The following is a 25415-nucleotide window of genomic DNA, read 5'->3' as shown; positions in this document are numbered from 1 at the left end:
CCTGCTGGCGCCTCTGTTCTCTTACGATAATACTGTGTCCACCCCTGGTGGAGGGGTGACCTACCCCTACTTTCCTGATCTACAGAGAGCGACATCTTAATCCTGAGTGAGGACAGGTCTAATCTCTTCACCTGCATCTACAGTGGTTGCCTAAAAGGTAACCCATGTTTGTGAGTATATTCATCTCACGCTTACATTTATCCACGGTTTCCAATACATACTACACTATATTGGGCTCTCGGTGTCTCCTATTTATGTAATACCATAAGGCATTCTGTGTTAGGGTTTATGTGTGCGTGGGGTAACAATGACACCAAAACACCCTTGCCCTTATGCAATCCACTTTTTCTCCTGAGTTTTCTCCTCTGGGATAATTTTACATCTTCAATTTTAGTTAACTTTTTAATACTTTGCAATGGAAAAAGTACCAAAAAGTAGGTGAAAAAGTACTATCAAAATTATTTTAAGGATTTGAGAAAACTTAGGTGAAAAAGTGAATTGCATATTGCTCCCTGTCTCTACATATAAAAGCTGGCTTATCTCTGCACACAGTGCTGATTGTTCTTTCAGCTTTGGTTAGCCTGTTAGTACTTGTACTGGGTCTGCCTGATCCCTGATTGTCTTAACATTGCTAACCTTGGCTAGAGTCCCTCTCTATGACTGTTCTATGCCTGCCCTGACCTTTGGCCTGTTTCTGCTTAAAGGATATGTCCAGGGCGGAAAAAATCCACTTACCTGGGGCTTCCTCCAGCCCCTGGCAGCTGTCCTGTGCCCTCGACACAGCTCCAGTGGCTCCTGGTCTTTTCTGCTGCAGAAGCCGACCTCGCCAGGTTAGCTTCCGGGTCAGCCTCTTCTGTGCTCCACCGCTGACGTCATCAGGACTGTACTGGGTTCACTTATTGAACCCTTATTTATTTACACAGGGGACTTGGAAAAAAAAAACTTACACCAGTAACATTTTTTTAATGCCCAAGTTTTCCATTTTTAATACATATTAAAGTAAATTTGCAATAAGTATCAATGCTAGAATGAAGGGTGAAGGGAGTTACATATTGCTTTCATAAGTAAGCTGAGTAAGGTTGGGTTAAGTCAGGTCATATTTTTGTAATAAGTACGGTACCGTACCAGTGCTTCCTGTATACCCACTGCTACAAGAGGAATTGCTATCCTGTCTCTCCACTGTCTGTGTGTCAACGCTGATCTGAGATCTCTGCTGCATGCCATGGGATGCTGCTCCTTGGAAAACGTCACTTGATGCACACGGTTCAGAATAAAGACAGTGGAGGCACAAGCAACAGCAGCATGACAGACGTTTCACAGTATTGTACAAGATCAAAGGAGGGGTCCGCACACAGGTTTATTTCCCATCCAGACCTCTCACAAGCACACCACCCCTCTCTCCTGCGCCCTCTGGAATGCTAGATCAGTCCGCAACAAACTCACTGAAATCCATGACCTTTTCCTCTCCAACTCCCTCACCCTCCTTGCCCTCACAGAGACATGGCTCACCCCCTCCGACTCTGCTGCAGCAGCGGCCCTCTCCTATGGGGGACTTCACCTCAGTCACACCCCCAGACCAGAAAACAGGTCTGGGGGAGGGGTGGGTCTGCTCCTCTCCCCGTCCTGAACTTTCCGTGTCCTCACGCCACCCCCTTCTTTAAACTTTACATCCTTTGAGACACATGTTATCCGCCTCTACCATCCCCTTCCAGCAGTCATCGCAGTCCTTTACCGCCCCCCATCCACCTCCATTAAACAATTCCAGGACAACCTGGCCTCTTGGCTCCCACACATACTCTCCTCTGACCTCCCCACAATCATACTTGGGGACTTCAACATCCCCATGGACAGTCCTTACTCCCCTGAAGCCTCTCAACTGCTCTCCCTCACTACTTCCCTTGGCCTCTCCCAACACACTAATTCCCCCACCCACCGCGCTGGCCACACTCTCGACCTGATTCTCTCAAAATCCGCCACCCTCCCCAACCTGGACATCACACCCTTCCCCCTCTCCGACCATCACCTTCTCACTTTCTCCATCTCCCCATCATCCTCCCCCAACCCTCCTCCACCCTCAGGTCGTTGGCAGAGAGATTTGCATAACCTAGACCCAACTGCACTAGCCAACCCCCTCCACTCCCTCACATCCACCCTCCCAAACGTTACCTGCCCAAACCAAGCCGTGGCCAAATACAACCAGGCCCTTTCAGCAGCCCTAGACATTGCTGCACCCCCCACATTCCGCCCCAGCCGTCCCATCAACCCCCAGCCCTGGCACAATGCGCACACTCGCAACCTCCAAAAACAGACACGCTCCTACGAACGCAAATGGAGGAAATCCCGCAGCAACTCCGACTTCTTGGCGTACAAGGCCAACCTGCAGCTGTTCTATACCGCATTAACTGATGTTAAACAAAAATACTTTGCTGCCTTGATCAGATCCCAAGCCTCCAACCCTCGGCGCCTCTTCGCCACCTTCAACTCCCTCCTTAACCCCACCACTCCTCCCCCCACCTCCGCCCTCTCAGCCACTGATCTGTCCACCCACTTTACCGACAAAATAGCCAGCATCCGACGGGAAATCTCATGCCTCCACTAGTGTTGAGCGAACATCTAGATGTTCGGGTTCGGGCCGAACAGGCCGAACATGGCCGCGATGTTCGGGTGTTCGACCCGAACTCCGAACATAATGGAAGTCAATGGGGACCCGAACTTTTGTGCTTTGTAAAGCCTCCTTACATGCTACATACCCCAAATTTACAGGGTATGTGCACCTTGGGAGTGGGTACAAGAGGAAAAAGCAAAAAGAGCTTATAGTTTTTGAGAAAATTGATTGTAAAGTTTCAAAGGAAAAATTGTCTTTTAAATGCTGAAAATGTCATGTTTCTTTGCACAGGTAACATGGTTTTTACCGCCAGGCAGTCATAAATGTAATAAAGATAAGAGGTTCAATAAACAGGGACCGGTAACGCTAACCCAGCAGCAGCAGCAGCACACGTGATGGAACAGGAGGAGGCGCAGGAGGAGAAGGCCACGCTTTTTGAGACACAACAACCCAGGCCTTGCATGAGGACAAGAAGCGTGCGGATAGCATGCTTTTTACCGCCATGCAGTCATAAATGTAATAAAGATAAGAGGTTCAATAAACAGGGACCGGTAACGCTAACCCAGCAGCAGCACAGAGCACACGTGATGGAACAGGAGGAGGCGCAGGAGGAGAAGGCCACGCTTTTTGAGACACAACAACCCAGGCCTTGCATGAGGACAAGAAGCGTGCGGATATAGCAGCAATGCTTTTTGCCGCCATGCAGTCATAAATGTAATAAAGAGAAGAGGTTCCATAAACAGGGACCGGTAACGCTAACCCAGCAGCAGCACAGAGCACACGTGATGGAACAGGAGGAGGCGCAGGAGGAGAAGGCCACGCTTTGAGACACAACAACCCAGGCCTTGCATGAGGACAAAAAGCGTGCGGATATAGCAATGCTTTTTGCCGCCATGCAGTCATAAATGTAATACAGATGAGAGGTTCAATAAACAGAGACTGGAAACGCTAACCCAGCAGCAGCACACATGATGGAACAGGAGGAGGCGCAGGAGGAGAAGGCCACGCTTTTTGAGACGCAACCCAGGCCTTGCATGAGGACAAAAAGCGTGCGGATATAGCAATGCTTTTTGCCGCCATGCAGTCATAAATGTAATACAGATGAGAGGTTCAATAAACAGGGACTGGAAATGCTAACCCAGCAGCAGCAGACGTGATGGAACAGGAGCAGGCGCAGGAGGAGAAGGCCAAGCTTTTTGAGACACAACAACACAGGCCTTGCATGAGGACAAAAAGCGTGCGGATATAGCAATGCTTTTTGCCGCCATGCAGTCATAAATGTAATACAGATGAGAGGTTCAATAAACAGAGACTGGAAACGCTAACCCAGCAGCAGCACACATGATGGAACAGGAGGAGGCGCAGGAGGAGAAGGCCACGCTTTTTGAGACGCAACCCAGGCCTTGCATGAGGACAAAAAGCGTGCGGATATAGCAATGCTTTTTGCCGCCATGCAGTCATAAATGTAATACAGATGAGAGGTTCAATAAACAGGGACTGGAAATGCTAACCCAGCAGCAGCAGACGTGATGGAACAGGAGCAGGCGCAGGAGGAGAAGGCCAAGCTTTTTGAGACACAACAACACAGGCCTTGCATGAGGACAAAAAGCGTGCGGATATAGCAATGCTTTTTGCCGCCATGCAGTCATAAGTGTAATACAGATGAGAGGTTCAATAAACAGGGACCGGAAACGCTAAACCATCCCAGATGTTCATTGGTCATGTTACTTGGTTGGGGTCCTGGAGTGTTGCGTAGTCGTTTCCAATCCAGGATTGATTCATTTTAATTTGAGTCAGACGGTCTGCATTTTCTGTGGAGAGGCGGATACGCCGATCTGTGACGATGCCTCCGGCAGCACTGAAACAGCGTTCCGACATAACGCTCGCTGCCGGGCAAGCCAGCACCTCTATTGCGTACATTGCCAGTTCGTGCCAGGTGTCTAGCTTCGATACCCAATAGTTGAAGGGTGCAGATGGATTGTTAGACACAGCTACGTCATCTGACATGTAGTCCTTGACCATCTTCTCCAGGCGATCGGTGTTGGAGGTGGATCTGCACGCTTGCTGTTCAGTGGGCTGCTGCTGCATGGGTGTCAGAAAATTTTCCCACTCCAAGGACACTGCCGATACCATTCCCTTTTGGGTACTAGCTGCGGCTTGCGTTGTTTGCTGCCCTCCTGGTCGTCCTGGGTTTGCGGAAGTCAGTCTGTCTGCGTACAACTGGCTAGAGGAGGGGGAGGATGTCAATCTCCTCTCTAAAGTCTCCACAAGGGCCTGCTGGTATTCTTCCATTTTGACCTGTCTGACTCTTTCTTCAAGCAGTTTTGGAACATTGTGTTTGTACCGTGGATCCAGAAGGGTATAAACCCAGTAATTGGTGTTGTCCAGAATGCGCACAATGCGTGGGTCACGTTCAATGCAGTCTAGCATGAATTGAGCCATGTGTGCCAGAGTCCCACCAGAATCCTCATCATCCTCTTGTGAGCGTTGTGATAGTTGTTGTGATGCATCATAGTCGTCACCTTCCTCCTGGTCTGCTTCTGCTGACCATTCGCGTTGAATTGTGGAAGTCCAACGTGCACCGCTCTGGCCCTCGTCAGTGGTGGCATGAAACTCCTGCTCCAACTCCAGCTGTTCCTCCTCCTCTTCTTCGTCATAGCTGCTGGGGCCAGCGTTCCCTGAGGCGGATGGCCTGATGTTGGTACCATCACGCTGATCGTTTTCTCCTTCAGATTCCCCCAGTTGCATCATGACAGCTGTTTCCTTGATTTTTAACATCGACCTCTTCAGTAAACACAGCAGTGGTATGGTAATGCTGACTGAAGAGTTGTCACTGCTCACAATCAACGTGGATTGCTCAAAATTTTGGAGGACTTGGCAGAGGTCCAACATGTTGGCCCAATCGGATCCACAGAAGCTTGGCAGCTGGCCGGATGCGCCTCGGTACTGCGCCGTCATGTACTGGACCACTGCACTCTTCTGCTCGCAAAAGCGGGCTAGCATGTGCAGCGTAGAATTCCAGCGCGTAGGGACATCACACAGCAAGCGATGGTGGGGGAGATTGAAGCGCTCCTGCATCTTGGCGAGTGCCCCCGAAGCAGTACTGGAAGTTCTACAATGTTTGGCCACTCGACGCACCTTCAACAGAAGATCGGCCACGCCTGGGTATGTCCTCAGGAACCGCTGAACTACTAGGTTCATCACGTGCGCCAGGCAAGGGATGTGTGTCAGCTTAGCCAACCTTAAAGCGCGAATGAGATTACTCCCATTATCACACACAACCATGCCCGGTTTCAGGTCCAGCGGTGCCAGCCACAAATCCGTCTGTTCCTTTATTCCCTTCCAAATTTCCTCCCCTGTGTGCTGCTTATCCCCAAGGCAGATTAGCTTCAGCAACGCTTGCTGACGCATGCCAACAGCTGTGCTGCACTGCTTCCACGATCCTACTGCTGCTGGGTTAGCGTTTCCGGATGAGGTACAGCTTTGAGATGCGTTGGAGGAGAAGGAGTCAGAGAGGTAGGTGCTGCTGTTATCCAGTGTGAGGGACGGCGGTGCAGCTGTTTGTGGCGTGGGCAACACCCGTGCCGTAGCAGGTGAGGAATCGCTGCCAGGCTCCACAAGGTTCATCCAGTGCGCGGTAAGGGAGATGTATCGACCCTGGCCGAATGCACTCGTCCAGGTGTCAGTGGTGAGGTGAACCTTGCAGGCAACGGCATTCTTCAAGCTTCGGGTTATTTTGCTGACCACGTGCTCATGCAACTCAGGCACTGCAGAGCGTGCAAAGTGGTAGCGGCTGGGAACCACGTAACGTGGGATGGCCACTGACATCATGCCCTTGAAGCTGTTTGTCTCCACCAATCGATATGGCAGCATTTCGCAGGCCAGAAGCTTGGCTATGCTGGCTGTTACTGCCACGGCCCGGGGGTCATTTGCTGGCAATTTCCTCTTGCGCTCAAACATCTCCGACACAGACAACTGAACCGTAGCGCTGCACACGGAAGGGCTGTTGGTTGTTGTGTTTGAAGAACACTGGGAGACCTCAAGAGCACTACTCCGGAAAGTGACAGTGTCAGCGTCGTCTGATGTTTGTGAATGTTGTGAACCACGCAATGGCTGGGCTACTGCTGCTGCTGAGGCGGGTCTGGTGAACCCAAGGGAGGCAGTGTTGTTTCTGGTACCCTGTCCTGACGCGTTTGCCCAAAGAGTGGGATGTTTGGATAGCATGTGACGGCTCATGCTGGTGGTGGAGAGGTTGTTAATACTTTTCCCCCTGCTCAGGCGGGTCTTGCACACCTTGCAAATCGCCATGGTAACATCCTCAGTGCAGTCTTCAAAGAAAGCCCAGACTTTGGAGCACCTGCCTCCTTGCTGGCGATTTCTGTTTGCTCCTCTTTTGCCTCTCACTTGAACTTCCACGCTTGTGGTGCCTGAAATTGCGCGCCGCCTACCTTGTGGCACAAGGCGAGCTCGTGCAGCAGTGGGTTCTTCAACAGACTCATCTGTGCTGCTGCTATGACGGCGATGTTCTCGTTCACAAACAAAATCTGGGTCTCTGTCCACATTGTCCATACCCTCCTCTTCCATCTCCTCAAACTCGTCATATGTCATTGTGGGCCGCCGCCGTGGAGTAGAGCTCCCCACAACAACCTCTGCGCAGCACACTCCAACGTCGTCTTCCAGATCTTGTCGGCCGACCTCCTGCAATTGCAACCCCTCCTGCCCAAATTGCTCTGGGATTTGGGTTTCCGAGTCCTCTTCGGACTCGCCTTGTATTTCAGTGCGCGGTGCATTTCCCACAGTTAACGGTTGTGAATCCAGGCACAACATTTCTGGCTGTTCCTCCATTGACCTTTGAAAGGTGGAAGTTTGTTGGGCTGGGAATAGCTCCTGCGAATACCCCATTGTGTCCTGAGGTAATTCATCGGACTGGTTATCTGGCAGTTGTGTGCGTGGTGTCGCTGCCGGTTGTGTCAGCTTTGTGCCCACTGGCTCCTTGTAACTGGCTGAGGACTCGGACCTCGTGCGTGATGTGCTGGTGCTGCTTAACCCACTGCTGGACGCTTGAGAGGTCATCCAAGTAATTATCTGGTCCTGTTCTTTTGGATTTGTGAGGGTTGTTGTCCTGGACAACATGGGCGGTATTGAGTGGGTTTTCTTGGGTGCTCCCCTGTGGCCTGTACGTGAACCGTCAGGGGAAACACCTCTTCCCTTGCCCCTCCCTCTTTCACCGGATTTCTTCCTCATTTCACTTATCCTTACAGTACACGCTGACTGGCAGCAGTACAGTGGCAGTACAGAAATGCTATACAGTACCACTATTCCCAGCAGCGACACAGAGCACAATGCTATACAGTGACGGGTGAGCGGTGTACCACTATTCCCAGCAGCGACACAGAGCACAATGCTATACAGTGGCGGGTGAGCGGTGTACCACTATTCCCAGCAGACACAGAACAGTACACAGAATGCTATATAGTGTGGCTGAACGAGCGGTGTACTACTGTTCCCAGCAGACACAGAACAGTACACAGAATGCTATATAGTGTGGCTGAACGAGCGGTGTACTACTGTTCCCAGCAGACACAGAACAGTACACAGAATGCTATATAGTGTGGCTGAACGAGCGGTGTACCACTATTCCCAGCAGACACAGAACAGTACACAGAATGCTATATAGTGTGGCTGAACGAGCGGTGTACCACTATTCCCAGCAGACACAGAACAGTACACAGAATGCTATATAGTGTGGCTGAACGAGCGGTGTACTACTGTTCCCAGCAGACACAGAACAGTACACAGAATGCTATATAGTGTGGCTGAACGAGCGGTGTACTACTGTTCCCAGCAGACACAGAACAGTACACAGAATGCTATATAGTGTGGCTGAACGAGCGGTGTACCACTATTCCCAGCAGACACAGAACAGTACACAGAATGCTATATAGTGTGGCTGAACGAGCGGTGTACTACTGTTCCCAGCAGACACAGAACAGTACACAGAATGCTATATAGTGTGGCTGAACGAGCGGTGTACTACTGTTCCCAGCAGACACAGAACAGTACACAGAATGCTATATAGTGTGGCTGAACGAGCGGTGTACCACTATTCCCAGCAGACACAGAACAGTACACAGAATGCTATATAGTGTGGCTGAACGAGCGGTGTACTACTGTTCCCAGCAGACACAGAACAGTACACAGAATGCTATATAGTGTGGCTGAACGAGCGGTGTACCACTATTCCCAGCAGACACAGAACAGTACACAGAATGCTATATAGTGTGGCTGAACGAGCGGTGTACTACTGTTCCCAGCAGACACAGAACAGTACACAGAATGCTATATAGTGTGGCTGAACGAGCGGTGTACCACTATTCCCAGCAGACACAGAACAGTACACAGAATGCTATATAGTGTGGCTGAACGAGCGGTGTACTACTGTTCCCAGCAGACACAGAACAGTACACAGAATGCTATATAGTGTGGCTGAACGAGCGGTGTACTACTGTTCCCAGCAGACACAGAACAGTACACAGAATGCTATATAGTGTGGCTGAACGAGCGGTGTACTACTGTTCCCAGCAGACACAGAACAGTACACAGAATGCTATATAGTGTGGCTGAACGAGCGGTGTATTACTGTTCCCAGCAGACACAGAACAGTACACAGAATGCTATATAGTGTGGCTGAACGAGCGGTGTACCACTATTCCCAGCAGACACAGAACAGTACACAGAATGCTATATAGTGTGGCTGAACGAGCGGTGTACTACTGTTCCCAGCAGAAACAGAACAGTACACAGAATGCTATATAGTGTGGCTGAACGAGCGGTGTACTACTGTTCCCAGCAGACACAGAACAGTACACAGAATGCTATATAGTGTGGCTGAACGAGCGGTGTACTACTGTTCCCAGCAGACACAGAACAGTACACAGAATGCTATATAGTGTGGCTGAACGAGCGGTGTACCACTATTCCCAGCAGACACAGAACAGTACACAGAATGCTATATAGTGTGGCTGAACGAGCGGTGTACTACTGTTCCCAGCAGACACAGAACAGTACACAGAATGCTATATAGTGTGGCTGAACGAGCGGTGTACCACTATTCCCAGCAGACACAGAACAGTACACAGAATGCTATATAGTGTGGCTGAACGAGCGGTGTACTACTGTTCCCAGCAGACACAGAACAGTACACAGAATGCTATATAGTGTGGCTGAACGAGCGGTGTACCACTATTCCCAGCAGACACAGAACAGTACACAGAATGCTATATAGTGTGGCTGAACGAGCGGTGTACTACTGTTCCCAGCAGACACAGAACAGTACACAGAATGCTATATAGTGTGGCTGAACGAGCGGTGTACTACTGTTCCCAGCAGACACAGAACAGTACACAGAATGCTATATAGTGTGGCTGAACGAGCGGTGTACCACTATTCCCAGCAGACACAGAACAGTACACAGAATGCTATATAGTGTGGCTGAACGAGCGGTGTACTACTGTTCCCAGCAGACACAGAACAGTACACAGAATGCTATATAGTGTGGCTGAACGAGCGGTGTACTACTGTTCCCAGCAGACACAGAACAGTACACAGAATGCTATATAGTGTGGCTGAACGAGCGGTGTACTACTGTTCCCAGCAGACACAGAACAGTACACAGAATGCTATATAGTGTGGCTGAACGAGCGGTGTACTACTGTTCCCAGCAGACACAGAACAGTACACAGAATGCTATATAGTGTGGCTGAGCGAGGTACACAGTGGCAGTAAACAATGCTATATATAGTGTGGCTGAGCGAGCGGTGTACTACTGTTCCCAGCTGCGACACACAATGACTGGGGGGGACCCTGGCTAGCGTGGCTGGAGCGCGAACTACCCTGCCTGCCTACCCAAAGCTAAACCCACAGACAAATGGCGGAGATATGACGTGGTTCGGGTATTTATTTACCCGAACCACGTGACCGTTCGGCCAATCAGAGCGCGTTCGGGTCCGAACCACGTGACCCGTTCGGCCAATCACAGCGCTAGCCGAACGTTCGGGGAACGTTCGGCCATGCGCTCTTAGTTCGGCCATGTGGCCGAACGGTTTGGCCGAGCACCGTCAGGTGTTCGGCCGAACTCGAACATCACCCGAACAGGGTGATGTTCTGCAGAACCCGAACAGTGGCGAACACTGTTCGCCCAACACTAGCCTCCACTCCACCACCTCTTCCTCCCCCACCAATACCTATCCCCCACCCCACCCACCACTCACTGCATTTACTCCTATCACAGAGGACCAAGTCAGCCGTCTCCTAGCCACTTCTCCTGCCACCTCCAGCCCCCTAGACCCTGTGCCATCCAAATGCCTCCGTCCTCACTTCCCTGTTCTGGCTCCTGTCCTCACCACTCTGTTTAACCTCTCCCTCTCCACGGGTACCTTCCCCTCTGACTTCAAACAGGCCACTGTACTTCCCCTACTTAAAAAACCCTCACTAGACCCCTCACTTCCATCCAGCTACCATCCCATCTCCTTACTCCCTTTTGCATCTAAACTCCTAGAGCGTTTAGTCCACCAACGCATGACCCATTACCTTGACTCCAACTCCCTGTTTGATCCCCTACAATCAGGATTTTGGCCATGCCACTCCACCGAGACTGCCCTCACCAAGATCGTCAATGACCTCACGCTTGCCAAGGCCGAAGGAAAATACACTATCCTTCTCCTCCTAGACCTCTCATCAGCATTCGACACTGTTGATCACTCCCTGCTACTCCAGTCCCTGCAATCTGTGGGTATCCAAGACCGTGCCCTAGCATGGTTTTCCTCCTACCTCTCAAATCGCTCCTTCAAGACCTCCTTCAATGGTTCCTCCTCAACCTCCTTCCCACTTTCAGTTGGGGTCCCCCAAGGCTCTGTTCTTGGTCCCCTGCTGTTCTCCATTTACACCGCCTCCATCGGAAAACTCATCTCCTCTCTGGGTTTCAACTATCACCTATATGCAGATGACACCCAGATTTACCTCCATACCACTGACCTCTCCACCACCACCATGGAGAAGGTATCCTCTGGTCTCTCAGCTATTTCATCGTGGATGTCTGCCAGGTTCCTAAAATTAAACCTGGATAAGACTGAGCTCCTAATCTTCCCGCCCCGTGCTGCTTCACCCCCCACTGACCTCTATGTCACTGTCAATGGCACAATCATTCATCCAACCACACAAGCCCGCTGCCTGGGTGTCACCCTAGACTCGGCCCTCTCCTTCACCTCCCACATCCAAACCGTAGCTAGAGCCTGCTATTTCCACTTACGCAACATCTCCAAGATCCGGCCTTTCCTGACCCCAGACACTACCAAACTCCTTGTCCATGCCCTCATCATCTCCCGCCTGGACTACTGCAACTCCCTCTTGTCAGGCCTTCCTCAAAACCGCATCGCCCCCCTAAAATCCATCATGAACGCAGCAGCCAGACTCATCTACTCCTCCCACCGCTCTGTCTCCACAACTCCCCTACGCAAATCCCTTCATTGGCTTCCAATTCACTTCAGAATCAGCTTCAAGATCCTATGTTTGGCATACAAATCCTTACACAAGTCCTGCCCAACCTACATCTCTGACCTGGTCAGCAGATATACACCTGGCCGCCCACTTCGCTCCTCCAACGACCTCCTCTTAACCACCCCACGCATCTCGCACTCCCATGCCAGACTGCAGGACTTCACTAGAGCTGCCCCTATCCTGTGGAACTCTCTCACGCTGCCCATCAGGCTCGCTCCCACCTTCAACATCTTCAAAAAAGCACTCAAAACTCACTTCTTCAAGGAGGCCTACATCAACTCAACACTACCCTAATCCTTTCTGCCAATAACTTCTTGATGCACCCCCTCCTTTTGTGTCACCAGCCCCTCCCTCTAGATTGTAAGCCTTTGGCAGAGCCCTCTTCCCTTGTGTATCATACTTGACTGTGTGCACTTTACCCAGAATTTAGAACTGGTAATTTTTTACCACTACCATTCCAGTTTATGATCTGGCATTGTACTATTATCTGCATTGTGTTGCGTATCTTATTGCTATTACCTGTATTGTTGTATCTATGGTCTGTTACCTGTATTGTTCTGTCAACCCTGTTATCATTGTCTGTAATCCTATTTATTGTACAGCGCTGCGTAATATGTTGGTGCTATATAAATCTAATAAATAATAATAATAATAATAATAATTTCAGGAACAGTGCTAGTTTATTGTCCCATCACACATGTAATGACATCTGACCATAACAACAATGATCATTTCAGGGCCTATCCCGATATACATTGGGCCATAAACACAATATATCACCACAATTGAATCACCCCACCTCCAATTTGCAACAAGTTCCACCTCTAGCAGTGGCTGGATAGTGTAATGGGTAAGACCTCTGCCTCTGGCATAGGAGACCAGGGTTCAAATCTCAGCTCTGCCTGTTCAGTAAGCCAGCACCTATTCAGTAGGAGACCTTAGGCAAGTCTCCCCAACACTGCTACTGCCTATAGAGCGTGTCCTAGTGGCTGCAGCTCTGGAGCTTTGAGTCCGCCAGGAGAAAAGTGCAATATAAATGTTCTGTGTTTGTTGATGTAACAAACAGTGCTGCCAAACATGATGAAAAATATGTTATGCATGACACAAGCAGAACCTTTGAAGAGTACTGGTTCGAAGACCTCTCTGTCATCATGGCAATCAGGCTGAATATTGCATGCTGTATGCAAACTTAAGTTATTGTTTGGTCACACGGATTGTATTGTAAGTAAACACTAAGAATAAGGCACTTTATTATTAGATTTATATTTTTAGTATATGAATAGGGCAAGTTGTATACACCAGGAAGTGAAAACAATGCAGGGGGCACTAGACCATCACAGAATGGAGTAACAGGGTTGGGGCAGGTACTAGACTACCAGGGAAGGAAACCCATATGGGTGGACAGAGAGTAAGATATTAAGGGTCAGGGCATGCTGTGTATGGTGGAGGGGTGTGGAGTGAAGCTGGGAGCACTCTTGTTTTCATGTTCATTTTCTGCACGGGCAAACTGAGAAGTAATATTAATCAATGGACTAGCTGGCACTTAAATGCATTTCTTGCATGCAGCGCAGCACTGTGCGTGTTTTTTTGCTATCAAATACTATCAAATATCAAATTAGCTGCTGTGAAAATAATGTGCATTTTTTCCACAAACACACAGGTATGCAGAAAACACATGTAGAAAAACACACACAGAAAACTGACAGACAAGTGTGTTCCCAGCCTGAGTAAAGGTTGTAAGTGTCATGGAGTTGTGTGTAAGGGATGTGAATGAAAGTGTATTTGAGGGAACAATTGTGTTGTGTAATATTATACAGAGCTTTAAAAAGGTGGAGTTGTGTGTAGATTAGTGGCCACTCCTATAGGGTGGACGCTTAGAACAGGGGAGCCTCTAGGCATAGGCAGTACAGGCCATTGCCTGGAGGGCCATTTGTCCTGGGGGATGCTATGTTGCTGGATTAAGCCACGCCCCTGAACGAAGCCACGCCCCTGACTAAGCCCCACCGCCACGGGTGTTCTATTACTTTCTTCTAATGCATCTGCTTAGCGTAAGTTGCAGGCAGCTGCCACTGTGTCTCTCTGTGCCTTGTATTTTCTCCCCCCCCCCCCTTTGTGCCTCCTCCTGTCCCTTTTGTGCATCCTTCTGTGTCCTTGTGCCTCCTTCACTCCCTTGTGCCATGTCTGACCCCCTGTTTGTCCTTCGGTCTCCCTTTATGCCTCCTGTCTCCCTTTGTGCCTCCTTCTGTCTCCATGTGCCTCCTTCAGTCCCCCTGTGCCACCTCTGCCTCCTTCTGTCCCCCTGTGCCTCCTTATGTCCCCTTGTGCCTTTCTTTGTCCCCCTGTGCTACCTCTGCCCCCCCTATTCCTCCTTCAGTCCTACTTTACCTCCTTCTGTCTCCATGTGCCTCTTCAGTCCCCATGTACCACCTCTGTCCCCTGTGCCTTCCTCTGTCCCCCTGTGCCTCCTTCTGTGCCTCTTTGTGCCTTCTTCTGTCTCCCTGTGGCTCTGTCTGTCCCCCTGTACCTCCTTCTGTCTCCCTGTGCCTCCTTACATTCCCCTCTGCCCTCTTCTGTCACCCTTTTGTGGCTCTTTCTGTCCCCCTTTGTGCATCCTTCTGTTCCCCTTTGTGCCTCCTACTGTCTCCCTGTGCCTCCTTCTGGCCACTTTGTGATTTTTTCTGTCCCCCATCGTGCCTCCTTGTTTCCCCTGTGTGCCTCCTTCTGTCCCCTGTGTGCCTCCTCCTGTCCCTTGTGTGTCTCCTTCAGTCCCTGTGCCTCCTTCTTTCCTCCTGTGCCTCCCTTTGTCCCCCTTTGTGCCTCAATCTGTCCCCCATTGTACCTTCTTCTGTCCCCCTTTGTTCTTCCTTCTGCCCCACTTTGTGCCTCCTTCAGTCCCCCTTTGCCTCCCACTGTCCTTTTTTTTGTGCCTCCTTCTGGCCCTCATGCCTTCTTCTGTCCCCATGTACCGCCCTCTGCGGACCTCCTTCTGTCCTCCTGTGCCTCCTTCTGTCCTCCTTTGTGTCTCATTCTGTCCCCCATTGTGCCTCCTTTTGTTGCCCATTGTGCCTCCTTGTGTCCTCCTGTGTGCCTCCTTCTGTCCTCCTGTGCCTCCTTCTGTCTTCCTTTGTGTTTCATTCTGTCCCCTTTGTGCCTCCTTTTGTTGCCCATTGTGCCTCCTTGTGTGCCCGTATGCCTCCTTTTGTCCTCCTTTGTGTCTCATTCGGTCCCCCATTGTGCCTCCTTTTGTTGCCCATTGTGCCTCCTTGTGCCCCCCTGTGGGCCTCCTTCTGTTCCCTTGTGCCTCCTTCTGTCCTTCTTTGTGACTTCTTCTGATCCTCATGCCTCCTTCTGTCCCCCTGTGCCTCCCTATGTCACACTGTGTGCCTTATTCAGTCCTCCTGTGCCTCCTTCTGTCCCACTTTGTGCTTCATGAAAGTGGAGCCCTGCCTATGTGTATTTTTTGGTGAAACGCTGCCGCATTGTGTATTTTCTGGTGAAACTCTGCCCACATTGTGTATTTTCTGGTGAAATGCTACCACATTGTGTATTTTCTGAAGAAACGTTGCCCGCATTGTTTATTTTCTGGTGAAACGCTGCCACAATAAGTGTAATTTCTGGTGAAACGCTGCCGCATTACGATTATTTTCTGGTGAAACGCTGCTGCAATACGATTATTTTCTAAAGAAAAGCTTCCGCAATACGTGTATTCAGGTCCACAATCTCATTCAATACTTCCTGCTTGAGCAGATTTATTACTAATATATGTATAAGGATAATCCACTTTAAAAGATTTCTTAACATGCTGTATCTTCTTCACCTGTAAAGTTGGTCTTCATCTCAGATTAAGTGTCCTGCCTGGAGTTGCATCAATACATCTTGCTGTGCAACAGAAAAAGGAAATACTTGGTCTGACCATGTCTCTGAAAGAGTGTTTCTCTTTCTGTCATGGACTATTGATGGTTTACTGAGTAGCTTTATTATCTTTGTATCGTTCAGCCAAACTATATGTTTTTCTTGCATTTGCTGGATTTATATTTAAAGTGAGAGTGTGAAAACTATTTTGAAGTTTTACGGATAATAACTTTTAAAGAACAAAAAAAAAAAAAACTACAAATGTTATTTTTATTTAATTCCCCGTAGTAATCAATTAGAACTTACATTTTCTTTTTAAACTATATGCCAAAGTTGGCAGCCAAAATGCAAGGTGTTCAAGGAGTAGGTGAAGGACAGAGTAGAACATTAACTGTATTGAACAGCTGTTTAGGATTATGGGATTGTGAAGCTAGGAGAAAAAAGTATGACTGCTTGGGCTCTGATAAATTATTCCTGAGAAGACATTGACAACGGGTAAATGACTACTTCGGGAAATCTTAACTTGATTGGCTCTTTTGCCAACAATGCTTAGCCACCAAACACTAACGCTTCAAGGATTTAGTCTGCCTGGTATGTCAGGGGTGAGCTGGTAAACTGTACAGGAAGTGATTAAAGGGGCATTATGGTGAATTTAATGAAAAATAAAATCTTAAAATAATGGCATGGGTAGATTATAAAGATATGAGATAAATATACATTATAAATAGAATCAGTAAAAAAAGCATTCTAGCAGTAATTTTTAATACTTACAGTAAATCTTTACAGTCGTGAAAAACACTTCTCAGCTGACTTTTCTCACTTTCTCCCTATTCGGAGGATAAGGGCAGCTATTTACTTGCTGTGGAAGTAATGTTGGACCACACCAACAATATCATTGTGAGATCTTTTAAACATCCCTGGGAAGAAGTTATTGGGCAAGCAGCGAGAATTTCCCCAAGTTTAACGCCAGATCATTTCCTACCCAATGATCATCTGCTTAACCCCTTGCACTACTTTTTTTATCACCTAAGCCAACCACATGGTGGGTTTGCAAGAATCTTGCTAAAGAAAGATTGGATCCGATTCCCCGTAAGATAAAGGGTTCGGCTATCTTTCATGGTTATCCTTAACTACTTTCGCCATTTGGACGTTGCTATTACGTCCAAAAGGCTGCATCTGCGTGGCTGTGCGCTCCCATGCGCTCTTGCGCACCCGCTTTTCCGTGCTCCAGTGCTGCTGCTTGTTAGCCCAGTGATCAATGAATGGGCACACAGTTCCTATTCATTGATCAAAGTCCCCATTAGAAAGAACAACAGGTTTCTTTTAGAAGCTCTGATCTTTCTAAAGAAAATAATAGTTTCCCATCCTCCCTTTACTTCCTCTAAGCGAGAGAGCTTGCTTACAGGACTAAAAAAAATATGTTTTGACTGTGGCCATCTTGTGGCCAAATAGTAAAACTACATCTACATACATTTTTTTTATAAATACAATTTATTACATCTAAAATTAACAGTTTACACCCCACACTCCAAAATAATACCCAAATAAATATTTTAATTAAAAAAATGACAATAAAGAAAACCATAAATAGTTACCTAAGGGTCTGAACTTTTTAAATATGCATGTCAAGAGGGAATATTACTATTATTTTTTAAATTATAAATAGTGATGGATGCAAAACTGTAAAAAGGCACCTTTATTTCCAAATAAAATATTGGCGCCATACATTGTGATAGGGACATCATTTAAATTGTGTAATTGTCAGGATCTCTCCTGTAGCATGTTCTGTCGGTTGCAGTGAAACTGCAGCTGGGCAGTTCTGACTTATCTGCTTGCATTCGGTTGTGCATTCGCAATAAGTCTCATTTCATTTGCAATCACTCTGCAATTCAGAGCAGTTCAGGATGCTGTCAGGATTCCACCTATTGCTTGCTGCAGTTGAACTGCAGCCAGATAGCCCTGGATTTCCTACATGCATATTGTTGCATAATATTGCATGTATTTGTTATGAGAGTCCTTTTTCACAGTCGGCTGGCAGCTTGTGGTCAAGCTAGCTCAGGATTGAGTGATTACCATTCAGCTGTGTGGGAATTTGCATTGCCTGCATCCATTGGCTGATGTCCACATAAAAGTCTGCCTCCCATTTCAGACTCCACCCGACATAGCGTTCAGCTCCCTGAGTTGTTGCTGGGTCATTCATGTGAATTGTATATTGCATTGTTTAACCATGTTTCTTGCTTGGATGTTTGCTGTATCCGCAGGGATACAGTGAAGTCCTTCTAATCCTGAAAGCTTGGATTCTGCCATTACCACATTGGTGACTGGTAGTATACCTGCTAGTCTGTTCCTGAGGACGTAACTATCGTAGCAGTTGCCATTAGTTACGCTCCTACCTGTTTGTCTTGTCTGTGTCAGTGTGAATGTTTTTCGTCGCTGGGGCAGCAACTAGATTGGCAAAGTATTCCATCTGTCTATCTGTTGTTTGTCTTGTTACTTAGCCTGAGGCTTAGTGCAGCGTCGCACTAAGCAGCCCTTGTATATTAATGTGACTTTCATTACTCAATTAATGTATTGCAATGCGACTGCCAGACTGACTTAGATACGACCTTAGCTTTACTGACCCTTCTCTCGGCTAGTCCTTTGTACCGCAGCCATCTGATCTAACGTGTATGACCTTAGCCTGTTACCGACTCTGATTCTGTCTAGTCCACTGTGCCAATGCCATCTGATCTATTGCGTATGACCCAAGCCTGTTACCGACTACGTCTGTTGTGTATTGTATCACATAGCGTCTAGCGTGATAGGCGGCCCAGAGCTGCAGTTGCTCTGGGCAATCTTGCTCCCTTGTTCATTACTCCTGTGGCCACCTGTGTAGCCACTTCCATTACTCAGCTACATAGTCTTGAGTACACACGCTGACTCAGAAAGTATACCCCCCAAGCATTACAGTTATAACCGGGACAAATGGGCAAATAAAATACGTGGGTTTTAATTATGGTAGCATGTATTATTTTAAAGCTATAATGGCCGAAAACTGAGAAATAATGATTTTTTCCATTTTTTTCTTAATATTCCAATTAAAATGCATTTAGAAAAAAAAATCTTAGCAAAATATACCACCCAAAGAAAGCCTAATTAGTGGCAGAAAAAAACAAGATATATATCAATTTATTGTGATAAGTAGTGATAAAGTTATTGGCGAATGAATGGGAGGTGAAAATTGCTCAGATGCATAAGGTGAAAAACGCCTGAAGGCTGAGGTGGTTAAGCAGCAGTAAAAACAGCAGCATCACCAAAAAGTGTCTTTGAACTTCTTCCACTCACAGATGATGGAGACTACTGTGCTCATTGGGACCTTCAAAGCAGCAGATTTTTTTCTGTAACCTTCCCCAGATTTGTGCCTTGAAACAATCCTGTCTAGAAGGTCTACAGACAATTCTTCTGACTTCATGCTTGGTTTGTGCTCTGACATGAAAGGTCAACTATGGGACCTTATATAGACAGGTGTGTGTCTTTCTAAATCAAGTCCAATCCACTGAATTTACCACAGGTAGGTACCAATTAAGCTGCATAAAGATCTCCAGTCCAGGATAGTCAGGGGAAACAGGATGCACCTTCACTCAATTTTGATCCCAATGGCAAAGGCTGTGAATACCATATATACTTGGATATAAGCCAAATTTTTGGGACAAAAAAAAGAGTCCCAAAAGTGGGCAGTTTGGCTTATATGTGGGCCATGTGTAGGGGTTTGTGGGGATAGTTACCTTTCCTCATTCCTGGCAGCATCTCCCATGCAGCTATCCTTGTTACAAGCCCCCAGTATAGGTAGCCAGGTATAGGTTTCCCCAGTATAAGTAGCCAGCTATAGGTGGTGCCCTAGTATAGGTAGCAGGGTGTAGATCCCCCTTGTATAGGTAGCCTAGTATAGCTGGTGGCCCAGTATAGGCCAGCAAGATACAGGTGCCGCAGTATAGGTATTCAACTATAGGTGGTGCCCCGGTATAGGTAGCCTGGTATAGTTGCCCCCAGTATAGGTAGCCTGGTATGGGTGGTGCACCAGTATAGATTAGCCAGGTACAGGTGCCTCCAGTATAGGTAGCAAGCTATAGGTGCCACAGTATAAGTAGCCAAGAATAGGTGGTGCCCCAGTATAGTTAGCCAGGTACAGGTAGTGCCCTCAGTAAAAAGTAGCCAAGTATAGGTGGTGCCCCAGTATAGGTGGTGCCTCGGTATGGGTAGCTAGGTGTAGGTGGTTCCAGCCCCACTATAGGTAGCCAGGTATAGGTGGTGGCCCAGTATAGGCAGCCTGTAGCCAGATATAGGTGGTGCCCCAGGATAGAAAGTCCACTGTAGTTACATAGTTACATAGTTACATAGTTATTTTGGTTGAAAAAAGACATACGTCCATCGAGTTCAACCAGTACAAAGTACAACTCCAGCCCGTCCCCCACATACCCCTGTTGATCCAGAGGAAGGCGAAAAAACCCCCACCAGGCATGGTCCAATTAGCCCCAAATGGGAAAAATTCCTTCCTGACTCCAGATGGCAATCAGATAAAATCCCTGGATCAACATCATTAGGCATAACCTAGTAATTGTAGCCATGGATGTCTTTCAACGCAAGGAAAGCATCTAAGCCCCCTTTAAATGCAGGTATAGAGTTTGCCATAACGACTTCCTGTGGCAATGCATTCCACATCTTAACCACTCTTACTGTAAAGAACCCTTTCCTAAATAAATGACTAAAACGTTTTTCCTCCATGCGCAGCTCATGTCCTCTAGTCCTTTGAGAAGGCCTAGGGACAAAAAGCTCATCCGCCAAGCTATTATATTGCCCTCTAATGTATTTATACATGTTAATTAGATCTCATCTAAGGCGTCTTTTCTCTAGACTAAATAAACCCAGTTTATCTAACCTTTCTTGGTAAGCGAGACCTTCCATCCCACGTATCAATTTTGTAGCTCGTCTCTGCACCTGCTCTAAAACTGCAATATCTTTTTTGTAATGTGGTGCCCAGAACTGAATTCCATATTCCAGATGTGGCCTTACTAGAGAGTTAAACAGGGGCAATATTATGCTAGCATCTCGAGTTTTTATTTCCCTTTTAATGCATCCCAAAATTTTGTTCGCTTTAGCTGCAGCGGCTTGGCATTGAGTACGATTATTTAACTTGTTGTCGATGAGTACTCCTAAGTCCTTCTCCAAGTTTGATGTTCCCAACTGTATCCCATTTATTTTGTATGGTGCTAGACCATTGGTACGACCAAAATGCATGACTTTACATTTGTCAACATTGAATTTCATCTGCCATGTATGTGCCCATATAGCCATCCTATCCAGATCCTGTTGCAATATGACACTATCTTCCTGAGAGTTGATGATTCTGCACAATTTTGTATCATCTGCAAAAATAGCAACATTGCTCACTACTGCATCTACTAGGTCATTAATAAATAAATTGAAGAGCACTGGACCCAGTACAGACCCCTGTGGGACCCCACTGCTAACAGTCTCCCATTTTGAGTACGATCCATTGACCACAACTCTTTGTTTTCTGTCCATTAGCCAGTTCCCTATCCATGCACACAAACTCTTCCCCAGTCCTTGCATCCTCAACTTTTGCACCAGACTTCTGTGGGGAACAGTGTCGAAGGCCTTTGCAAAGTCCAAGTATATCACATCTACAGCATTCCCAATATCCATATTAGCATTCACTACCTCATAAAAGCTGAGCATGTTAGTCAAACAGGACCTGTCTTTAGTAAACCCATGTTGATGCTGAGAAATAAGATTATTTTCTACTATGAAGTCATGTATAGTATCTCTTAGTAACCCCTCAAATAGTTTGCATACAACTGATGTTAAGCTTACAGGTCTATAATTTCCTGGATCAGATTTTTTGCCCTTCTTAAATAATGGGAAAACGTGGGCTGTACGCCAATCCACTGGGACTCTGCTAGTTGCAAGAGAGTCACAAAAGATAAGATAAAGGGGCTTAGCTATAACTGAACTTAATTCTCTTAGGACCCGAGGATGCATGCCATCCGGGCCAGGTGCCTTGTCTATTTTTAATTTATTTAGTCTTGCCTTTACTTCTTCCTGCGTTAAGTATTTAATATTACAGTTAGAAGATTGAGACTCTTCTGCCTCTGTAATTTGCAACAGTGCTGTTTCCTTTGTGAAGACAGAAGCAAAGAAAGCATTTAATAACTCTGCCTTACCTTGGTCATCCACCATTGAGTTACCACCCTCATCCTTTAGGATTCCTATACAGTCAACCTTTCTTTTTTTAGAGTTGATGTACTTGTAAAACTTTTTTGGGTTAGATTTGATATCCCTAGCGATTTGATTTTCAGCTTCGATCTTTGCCAGCCTAATTTCTTTTTTACAATTTTTATTGCACTCCTTATAATTGCTTAGTGCAGCCTCAGTCCCCTCCTGTTTTAGGACCTTATAGGCATTCTTTTTCCTCTTCATTTTATCCCTAACCTTTCTATTCATCCATAGAGGCCTTTTTTTATTCCTAGACATTTTGTTTCCATATGGGATATACATACTACAATATTGATTGAGAATACGTTTAAAAGCTTGCCATTTCCCTTCAGTGTCGTCCCCTTGTAGTACATTATCCCAGTTCACCAAACTTAGTGCCTGCCTAATTTGATTGAACTTTGCTTTTCTAAAATTCATAGTTTTAGTGGTCCCGCTGCCCCGTGGCCTATCAGTCACCAGATCAAACGTTATCATGTTGTGATCACTATTTCCCAAGAGTAGCGGGCTTACTCTCAAGCGCTGATGTCATTCTTCTCACAGTGCTGGAATGCGGTGTGCTGGTTAGTGAGCCACAGGCTCGCAGCCAGCACATGCGGCCCTTCCAGCACTTTGGGGGGGCAGGGCCCCCAGAAGACTGGGCCCCTCACTGCAGTGTCAGTTGTTCCCCCTTGATGGCTGCCACGGCCCACCTGATAGAGGGGTGGCGATAAACTCAGCAGGTCAGACTATCAGGGCCGGGCCGAGGCATAGGCTGGAGAGGCTCCAGCCTCAGGGCGCAGTGTAGGAGGGGGCGCACAATTCATTCAGTTGTCATTCCTAATTGTGTATGAAGCAGAAAGAAATAAGAAAAGGGGATACACAGCAGTGACTGCAAGCCAGATAACTAGATATTAAGGTGTTGGGGGAGGTTGTGGGCCCTGTGGCCCTCTTAGTCTAATAGCAATCCGTGTGTGACAGCTGAGGTGGGAGGGATGGAGGGGCGCACTTTGGTGTCTCAGCCTTGGGTGCTGGAGGACCTTGTCCCTGCTCTGCAGACTATATCTAAGCACACAGTCAGTCAGGCGTCTGACATGTCAGGCCGCAGTGTCTGATCCGAAGTGTCATTCAAAGTGTCATCGAGATGACAAAATTTACCAAAATTCACCAGAAATTCTCCAGACTTCTCCAGCCACAACTCTAACACTTTACACCCAAGGTTGGAATAATTAATCGTTTTTAAAAGCAGCTTTACTCCCAGCATGTTAAACCTGCTCTTTTTTTATGTTCTGCCTTTTGGCCTACACCTGTAAGTAGCATAGCTACATGCATCCTCCCATTGAAACACACTCCATATTCTTTTCACCCTCCCTGCTCTCCTCACCTTTCTTAGCCTCTCATAAACGTCTTTCTCTATTGAAAACTCTGTCTCCCCCCACAGCTCCAAAAATTCCCAGGCAACATTTAAATCTCACTCTCATCTGCTGACACTTTCCCTCCTTCTCCTACTTGCAGCTGGTGATATATCACCTAACCCTGGGCCACAGCCTCTCCACAGTCAAGCCTCCCTCCCTATCTGCCTTGCAAACCTCACCTCTTTCCTCCTACATCCTCCTACAACTAACCTTATTCACATATCTAGCACCCACAGTCATCCCCCTCCCATAGCAGGTGCCTTATGGAATGCCTGTTCTGTTTGTAATAAACTGGAACTCATCCATGACCTCTTTATTTCACATGGCCTCACCTTTTTTGAAATAATTGAAACATGGTTACTCCCCTCAGACACTGTCTCACCTGCTGCACTGTCATATGGAGGCCTACGGTTCAGCCACACACCCAGACCTGGTAACAAACATGGTGGGGGCGTAAGCATCATCCTTTCTCAAAACCTGACATTTAGCCCCCTCCCTGCTGCCCCTTCTTTCTGCTTCGAAAAGCCCACTCAGTCCAAGTCTACTCCCCCTTTCACCTTCAAATCGCCGTAATCTATCGTTAATAATAGTCTTCCCACCTCACAACTCAATGCCCCTGCCAGACATGACTATTTCTGTTGATGGCATTTGCATAACACCTTTCCCCCAGGCTCGCTGTCTAGGTGTAATTTTGGACTCAAGTCTCTGCACACCGCACATTGACAAACTATCCTCCTCTTGTCGCCTCCACCTAAAAAACATCTCCTGCATCCGCCCTTTTCTAGCACAGGACACTACCAAACTTCTGGTGCATTGCAACTCTCTACTCTGCAGTCTCCCTGACAACCGTTTAGCCCCACTACAGTCTATCTCTGCTGCACGACTCATCCACCTCTCCTCCAGTTTCTCCAGCCCAATGCCCCGCTGTCAGTACCTTCACTGGCTGCCAGTTACACAAAGGATACAATTTAAATCCTTACTCTCACCTACAAAGCTCTCCACAACATATCTCCTTCCTATCTTAATCAACTTATTTCCAGATACCATCCCACACGCAATCTCTGCTCTGCTAACAATATCTTTCTGTCTTCTTCCCTGATCACCTCTTCCCACTCCCACTTACAAGACTTCTCTCGATCCTCTCCACTCCTCTGGAACACTCTCCCTTAACACATCTGGCACTCATCCACACTTACTATTTTTAGGTGCAACCAGAAAGTTCACCTCTTTAGGCAAGCATACTCTCTTACCTACAATACAATACAATGCAATACAATACAATTATATACAATACCTAGGACACTGTGCCCACTAACCACCATTTCTACCACTCCACACACAGCTTCCTTTACCTACTGTCCTATAACTTAAACGTTTAGACTCTTAGGCCGTTTGGTCAGGGCTCTCTTTTCCCTTTTGTCTCACAATGCTGTATAATTAGTGTACATACCTCCCACCCCTTGTAAAATATGTAGTTAATTTGTTCACTGCTTTAGCTGTTACACCCTCTTGTCTTGTATCAACTATTGTATTGTATACTTTGTATTCTTATACACTGTATGCTATTGTACAGTGCCACGGAAAATGCTGGCGCTATATACATCAATAATAATAATAATGTTGTCATTAATAATGAGGCACTGAGGTGCTCTAGAACAGGTTTCAGGATTCTCAGTAAAGGTGATTAAACATTTTCTAAAAAACAAAAAGCTGCACTTGTACTTAACATTTTTTTCATT

This window comes from Hyperolius riggenbachi, chromosome 10 (genome assembly GCF_040937935.1).
Source record: "Hyperolius riggenbachi isolate aHypRig1 chromosome 10, aHypRig1.pri, whole genome shotgun sequence".
NCBI classification, from domain to species: domain Eukaryota; kingdom Metazoa; phylum Chordata; class Amphibia; order Anura; family Hyperoliidae; genus Hyperolius; species Hyperolius riggenbachi.
Note: the sequence above shows the minus strand (reverse complement) of the source record.